Source organism: Schistocerca cancellata, chromosome 7, assembly GCF_023864275.1.
Source record: "Schistocerca cancellata isolate TAMUIC-IGC-003103 chromosome 7, iqSchCanc2.1, whole genome shotgun sequence".
Classification (NCBI taxonomy): domain Eukaryota; kingdom Metazoa; phylum Arthropoda; class Insecta; order Orthoptera; family Acrididae; genus Schistocerca; species Schistocerca cancellata.
This window is the reverse complement of record NC_064632.1, coordinates 257144239-257152470: the sequence shown is the minus strand read 5'-3', so window position 1 is coordinate 257152470 and position 8232 is coordinate 257144239. Positions and strand designations below refer to the sequence as shown.

The window sequence follows — 8232 nt, the reverse complement described above, 5'->3', positions numbered from 1 at the left end:
GCTTCAGATCAGCTGATGGCACAGTGGCTAGCGTCGCAGCCTGTGACTCCTGCGCCCATTGTTCGAAACCCGATTATTGCTTTCATACGTATAATCTTTTCATTTGTCAACCCATGTCCGTAGAAGGTTACTACAAGAATGATTCTTTTCAAGTTAGGGAATACCAGATCGTTATATTAATTTCAAAATTGCGACTGAGTTTCACAATAAGTGTCTTACATTTATCACAAAATACTTTATATGTGTTATGGTATTTCAGGGATTACGATATTTTTGAATTCTCATATTCTTATATTTCATTCTTATATCAGTTCTCAAATCTTATATTTTATTTTTAAGTTAATTCTGCAGGAAGATTTGGTGCATGCGCCTGGATGACACCGCTCGTGGAAACGTTCGAAACAAAGAAATTCCGAAGAATACGAGCATCGCGAGAAGGCATGTTTGTCAGAGCGATAATTCTACGTATGAAACTCACTCGGCAAAGGAGTGTCGTTAACATAGCTGAAGATTTCACACGCTGGCCATAACTTTGTGGCAAATCGTGTATAACGGCTCACTTTTCTGAAAACTGGCGCTTGCAGTTTATTACGAATCAAGGTACGGCGAAAGAATTCCACCGAAAACAATTTCAAATAATGTTTCCATTCGTTTATTGCCTTTCCTCTTTTTAATTCACTGACCATACAATTAGTAGACGAATGACAACGTTATTTTAGAGTACATTGGAGAACATTTGTGTAGTAATTATCTGTGGCCTTGGGTAGATAAATTAAAAATAAAATTGTTAAAAACCGTTCAAAAGCCAAGATCACACAAAACATTTTTTATTCAAGACAGCCGGTTTTAACAGTCTTAGTTTTTTTTTTTTTTTTTTTTTTTTTTAAGAACGTGTTCATTTTACGCTGACCATGTGTGGGCAATAAGTATATGGACATGGCTTTTTGGATATGATGCCGTCTGTTTTCAAATATTTTAGCGATGATAAATGTTTATAATGTGCTAAGTGTTTAATCTACTTAACATCGTGTGCATGATGTCAGCGTAAAATAGAGATGTTTTACTACACAAAATAAAAGTTTAAGAGATGAAGATGACAGCTAAGACTGTTGAAACCGGTTGTCTCGAATAAAAAGTAAATAAATAAATAAATAAAATGCGATCTTGGCATTTGAATGGTTTTTAACAATTAAAACAGATCCTCCTTCAATACTCTCAAAATGAGGAAATTCAATGAAAAAGAAAAGTTAAAAACAAGAATAATCGGGTTTCGAAAACAGAGCACAAAACTGTGAAACAGCGACCGACACTGGCCACGTGCTACCGCTTCGGTACTGCTCCGACTGCCGGTCGCTGTGACCAAGCGGTTCTAGGCGCTTCAGTCCAGGACCGAGCTGCTGCTACGGTCGCAGGTTCGAATCCTGCCTCGGGCATGGATGTGTGTGATGTCCTTAGGTTAGTAGTTAGGTTGAAATAGTTCTAAGTATAGGGAACTGATGACCGAACTGCTCAGACTCTCTCAGCACTCTTTAAACTCTCTGTGGGCTGTACTGTGATGTTTATGTGGGTTCGTTTTTATGTCGGTCCGCCAGGAAACGAGGCTGCTGAGGCTGCTGCCAAGGCTGCAGTCCTCGTACCTCAGCCCACTAGTTTCCACATTCCCCCCGATGATCTCTGTGTTGTCGTCTGTCAGGAGGTGGTGTCCCTTTGGTTTCGCCACTGGTCCTCACTTCAGAGGAACAAGCTCTGGGTTATTAAGCCTCTCCCGCCGTGAGGAGGTCATTTTAACTACTCGCAGGTTACGTATTGGGCACAGCCTTTTTAATAATCGTCATTTGGTAGGTGGTGCTCCCCCACCACTTTGTGCAAATTGCGCCCAGGTTTTAACTGTCCGCCACTTCCTGACGGAATGCTCATTTTTTAATCATTTCCGATCCCATTTGGGTTTGCCGTCTGTGTTTTCGGCCGTTTTAGCAAATGACACGCGGGCTGTCGACCGCGTTTTACTTTTTATCCGTCAAAGCAATTTGCGAAGGCCATTTAATTTTTACTTTTGGACCTCCGTTTCTGTACGGTGTCCTTTGTAGCCCTTTCTCCACGTACCTGTTTTTGGTTGTCTTCTCTTACGTCAGTCGGGACTGACGTATAGTCGTTTTTAACTCCTCTCTCTCTCTCTTCTTGTTCTAGTTGTGACTTCGGCGCTATGACCCCACTTGTTTTTGCGCCCTAAAACAAAACCAACAACCAAAACAAATCGATCCGGCTGAACTACACTACAGGCCATTAAAATTGCTACACCAAGAATAAATGCAGATGATAAACGGGTATTCATTGGACACATATATTATACTAGAACTGACACGTGATTACATTTTCACGCAATTTGGTGCCGGCCGCGGTGGTCTAGCGGTTCTGGCGCTGCAGTCCGGAACCGCGGAACTGCTACGGTCGCAGGTTCGAATCCTGCCTCGGGCATGGGTGTGTGTGATGTCCTTAGGTTAGTTAGGTTTAAGTAGTTCTAAGTTCTAGGGGACTTATGACCTAAGATGTTGAGTCCCATAGTGCTCAGAGCCACGCAATTTGGGTGCATACATCCTGAGAAATCAGTACCCAGAACAACCACCTCTGGCGCTAATAACGGCCTTGATACGCTTGGGCATTGAGTCAAATAGAGCTTGGATGACGTGTACAGGTACAGCTGGGCATGCAGCTTCAACACGATAGCACAGTTCATCAAGAGTACTGACTGGCGTATTGTGACGAGCCAGTTGCTCGGCCACCATTGACCAGACGTTTACAATTGGTGAGAGATCTGGAGAATGTGCTGGCCAGGGCAGCAGTCGAACATTTTCTGTATCCAGAAAGGCCCGTACAGGACCTGCAAAACGCGGTTGTGCATAATCCTGCTGAAATGTAGGGTTTCGCAGGGATCGTATGAAGGGTAGAGCCACGAGTCGAAACACATCTGAAATGTAATGTTCACTTTTCGAAGTGCCGTCAATGCGAACAAGAGGTGACAGAGACGTGTAACCAATGGCACCCCATACCATCACGCCGGGTGATACGCCTGTATAGTGATGACGAATACACGCTTCCAATGTACGTTCACCGCGATGTCGCCAAACACGGATGCAATCATCACGATGCTGTAAACAGAACCTGCATTCAGCCGAAAAAATGACGTTTTGCCATTCGTGCACCCAGGCTCGTCGTTGAGTACACCATAGCAGGCGCACCTGTCTGTGATGGAGCGTCAAGGGTAACCGCAGCCACGGTCTCCTAGCTGATAGTCCATGCTGCTGCAAACGTCGTCGAACTGTTCGTGCGCATGGTTGTTGTCTTGCAAACGTCGCCATCTGTTGACTCAGGGATCGAGACGTGGCTGCACGATCCGTTACAGCCATGCGGATAAGATATCTGTCAACTCGACTGCTAATGATACGAGGCAGTTGGGATCCAGCACGGCGTTCCGTATTACCCTCCTGAACCCACCGATTCCATATTCTGCAAACAGTCATTGGATCTCGACCAACGCGAGCAGAAATATCGCGATACGATAAACAGCAATCGCAATAGGCTACCGTCCGACCTTAATCAAAGTCGGAAACATTCAACTGCTGTTTGTGTATGAGAAATCGATTGGAAAGTTTCCTCATATCAGTACGTTGTAGGTGTCGCCACCGGTTCCAACCTTGTGTGAATGCTCTGAAAAGCTAATCATTTGCATATCACAGCATCTTCTTCTTGTCGCTTAAATTTCGTGTCTGTAGCACGTCATCTTCATGGTGTAGCAATTTTAATGGCCAGTAGTGTACTTAACGCACTAAAAACACGGGAAGTACGTCGAGAACTTTGACCGTCGTTTTCCCAGAAACAGTTGAGTATCTAAGGATAAGCAAAGACACGTGTCCAGTTGAGATTTTCACTCTGCAGCGAAGTGTGCGCTGATATGAAACTTCCTGGCAGATTAAAACTGTGTGCCGGACCGAGACTCGAACTCGGGACCTTTGCCTTTCGGGGGCAAGTGCTCTACCAACTGAGCTACCCAAGCACGACCCACGCCGCGTCCTCACAGCTTTACTTCTGCCAGTATCGCGTCTCCTATCTTCCAAACTTTACAGAAGCTCTCCTGCGAACTCTGCAGAACTAGCACTCATGAAAGAAAGGATATTGCGGAGACATGGTTTAGCCAAAGCCTGGGGGATGTTTCCAGAGTGAGATTTTCACTCTGTAGTGGAGTGTGCGCTGAAATGAAACTTCCTGGCAGATTAAAACTGTGTGCCGGACCGAGACTCGAACTCTTGACCTTTGCCTTTCGCGGGAAAGTGCTCTACCAACTGAGCTCCCCAAGCACGACTCACGCTCCGTCCTCACAGCTTTACGTCTGACGGTATCTCGTCTCCTACCTTCGAAACTAGTTCTGCAGGGTTCGCAGGAGAGCTTCTGTAATGTTTGAAAGGTAGGAGACGAGATACTGGTAGAAGTAAAGGTGTGATGACGGGGCATGAGTCGTGCTGGGGTAGCTCAGTTGGTAGAGCAGTTGCCCGCGAATGGCAAAGGTCCCGAGTTCGAGTCTCGGTCCGGCACACAGTTTTAATCTGCCAGGAAGTTTCACGTGTCCAGGTATTCTGACTAGTCTTCCGCTGAGGGACGTTCCTGAGAAAATCGGGTTATGGCCCTTGTCGTGTTCACCTCATTAGTCGCGACGGCTGGTCTTAAAGAGTGCGATTGTCCCCTGTAGGACACAGCCTCCACGTATAGGGCACGGGTACATGTCGGCGCGATGGTTCGAGGCGTGGGAGCGCGGCGGGCTGGGCGCTGGCGAGGCACCTCTGCCGCCGCAGCGAGAGCGGAAGCCGTCGGCGCTGGCTGCTGCCGCACCTGCGGACAATGCGGCCGCCAGGCATTTCACACCTCCGCGGCTGCCAGCGGCGGCACGGCCCAGTTCTGCCGCTGATACAATTAAAAGATTGCCGGGCGGCGCGGCGCGTCGGGTCGTTACACGTGTGCGGCCGGTTCCCCCGGGGACGGACGCGGCGGCTACCGGGAGTCCGCACGTCTGCCGTAACGAGAGCGGCCGGCGGGAATCACCTGCGCCCGCGCCGCGCGCCGTGATTGGCACGGACTGCGCCCTGGCCTGCGAGGAATGTCGTCCGCCGGCGCGTTCTTCCTTTTGTGGCTCTGCGCTGCGTCGAGATACGTGTGTGAAATGGGTTTCACGACCCCGCGGCCGCTTAGAAAGCCCGACATTAATTACTTCCACTATAGGCGGAGATAATTAATACGGCCTCCGCAGTTTCGTTCTGATGTCTTCTGGAAACAATGAATGTTGCTGCTACTTCATTTAATTATCTTCCACGTCTTTTTTTTTTTTTTTTTTTTTTTTTTCGTGCACAAGACGTGAACACGACTTTTCCACAGGAAGGCGCAGTCTTTGCCCATGTCTATATAATAGATCCCGCGTGAGAGAACACGTGCGATGCTAACTGAAGGTCGTTATTAACAGTGACTGAATTAGTTGCCACGCAACGTATCCGGTATCAGTGGCTAACAAGGGAACCTCCCCATCGCAACCCTCTCAGATTTAGTTATAAGTTGGCACAGTGGATAGGCCATGAAAAACTGAACACAGATCAATCTAGAAAACAGGAAGAAGTTGTGTGGAACTATGAAAAAAATAAGCAAAATATACAAACTGAGTAGTACATGCACAAGATATGCAACATCAGGGGAGTACGAGCTCAGGGGCGCCGTGGTCCCGTGGTTAGCGTGAGCATCTGCGGAGCGAGAGGTCCTTGGTTCAAGTCTTCCCTCGAGTGAGAAGTTTATTTTCGCAAAGTTATGATCTGTCCGTTCTTTGTCGTCTCTGTTCACTGTAATAAGTTTAATGACTGTGTTTTGCGAATGCACCGTAAAACCGTGCGATTAGTAGACGAAAGGACGTGCCTCTCCAATGGGAACCGAAAACATTTGATCGCAAGGTCATAGGACAACCGATTCCTCCACAGGAAAACACGTCTGATATATTCTATACGACACTGGTGACGGCATGTGCGTCACATGACAGGAATGTGTTGTCGACCCTCCTAACTTGTACACTTGGCGAATGGGTAAAAAGATTCTTCTACCTTGCCCGATTTAGGTTTTCTTGTGGATGTGCTAATCACTTCCAAAAAAGTGATGAAAATATTGTGTTGGCAGAAGAGCCAACACCGTGTAGCTAGAGGAGGCCGAAATGCACGCGTTAAGCTCACGCAGGCTGGCGAGGTCTGGAACAGTTAAAGGAGTTGAGTCTAATAAATAAAGTACGAAACTCTTGGAATACTTAACTTTAATCCACAATTGGAGAACATCGCTCTTGTTGATACATTATATAATCTCAATATAAACTGGTCATGGCACCTTGCTAGGTCGTAGCAAATGACGTAGCTGAAGGCTATGCTAACTATCGTCTCGGCAAATGAGAGCGTATTTGTCAGTGTAGCTTCGCTAGCAAGTCGTCTGTACAACTGGGCGAGGGCTAGGACGTCGCTCTAGACCTGCCGTGTGGCGGCGCTCGGTCTACAATTACTGACAGTGGCGACACGCGGGTCCGACGTATACTATCGGACCGCGGCCGATTTAAAAGCTACCACCTAGCAAGTGTGGTGTCTGGCGGTGACACGACAGAAAACATAAGAGTTTGTCACATAAACTGCAAGAAATGAATGCAACAGTTTCACAGTCGCACAGCTTTCCCTGTGCTCTGTCGAAACATATGTTTTTAACGTTTTCAAATTTTTCCGTGTGTAGACCGTCAAATCCTGCATATGTCGAAGCAAATCTGAACATGTCCTGGAATTTTGGAGAGCGAAGTTGATTACGTGTGACTGCCTGATCTTTGATAATTGTCTGAAAATAAAAATTAAACTTTTCACTCGAGGGAAGACTTGAACCAAGGATCTCTCTTTGCGCAGCTGCTCACGCTAACCACGGGACCACCGCACCCCTGTGCTCATACTGTCCCTGATGTTGCCTATCTTGCGCATGGACTACTCAGTTTGTGTATTTTGCTTATTTTTTTCATAGTTCCACACAACTTCTTGTCTTCTCGATTGATCTGTGTTCAGTTTTTCAAGGCCTATCCACTGTGCCAACTTATAACTAAATCTGAGGGGGGTGCGATGGGGAGGTTCCCTTGTAAGTAATCCTGCTGCGAAAACCATTAGTTCCGTTTTACTCTTAACGATAATAACATGCCTTAGAAGAAAAGTGAAGCACCCAGAAGACTCCAATGTAAATTCGTACATTTACACACGCTTTAGGTGGGTATGTAAGTGATGGACATATTTCTAAATTTCCGGCAAGCATTTGACACGGTGCCCCAGTGCAGACTGTTAACGAAGGAACGAGCATATGGCATAAGTACACAGGTATGTTAGCGGCTCGAAGACTTCTTGCATATTAGGACCCAGTTTTCTGTCCTCGACGGTGAGTGGCCGGCCGCGGTGGCCGAGCAGTTCTTGGCGCTTCAGTCCGGAACCACGCGACTGCTACGGTCGCAGGTTCGAATCCTGCTTCGGGCATGGATCTGTGTGATGTCTTTAGGTTAGTCCGGCTTAAGTAGTTCTAAGTGTAGGGGACTGATGACCTCAGATGTTAAGTTCCATAGTGCTTAGCGCCATTTGAACCATTTTTTCGACGGTGAGTGTTCATTAGAGACAAGAGTATCGCCAGCAGTGCCCTGTGTATACGTAAATGATTTGCCGGACAGGGTTGGCAGCAATCTACCGTTGTTTCCTGATGATCCGTGGTGTACGGTATTGTGTCGAAGTTGTGAGACTGTAGCAGAATACAAGATGACCTAGACAAAATTTACAGTTCGTGTGATGTATCGCAGCTAGCCCTAAATGTGGTAAAATGTAAGTTAATGCGAATGAGTACGTTGATCAAACCTGGTCTGTTCAGATACAGTATTATAAGTGTCCTTCTTGACACAGTCAAGTCGTTTAAATATCTGGGCGTAACGTTGCAAAGCGATATAAAGTGGCACAAACACATGAGAACTGTGTTACGGACGGCGAATGGTCGACTTCGGTTTATTGGGAGAATTTTAGGAAAGAGTGGTTTACCTGTAAAGGAGACCCCATATAGGAAGCTGGTGCGACCTATCTTGAGTACTGCTTGAGTGTTTTGGATCGTGCGAGGTCGGAATGAAGGAAGACGTCGAAACAATTCAGTGGCGGGCTGCTA

General features: G+C 46.7%; 1 non-coding gene across 1 annotated transcript; it reads right to left on the bottom strand.

Annotated features, from left to right (window-relative positions):
* Nucleotides 1-3977: 3977 nt before the first annotated feature.
* On the bottom strand, nt 3978-4052 carry Trnas-cga (transfer RNA serine (anticodon CGA)). The gene has a single exon. It is a non-coding gene; the product is annotated as a tRNA-Ser (tRNA).
* Nucleotides 4053-8232: the final 4180 nt, after the last annotated feature.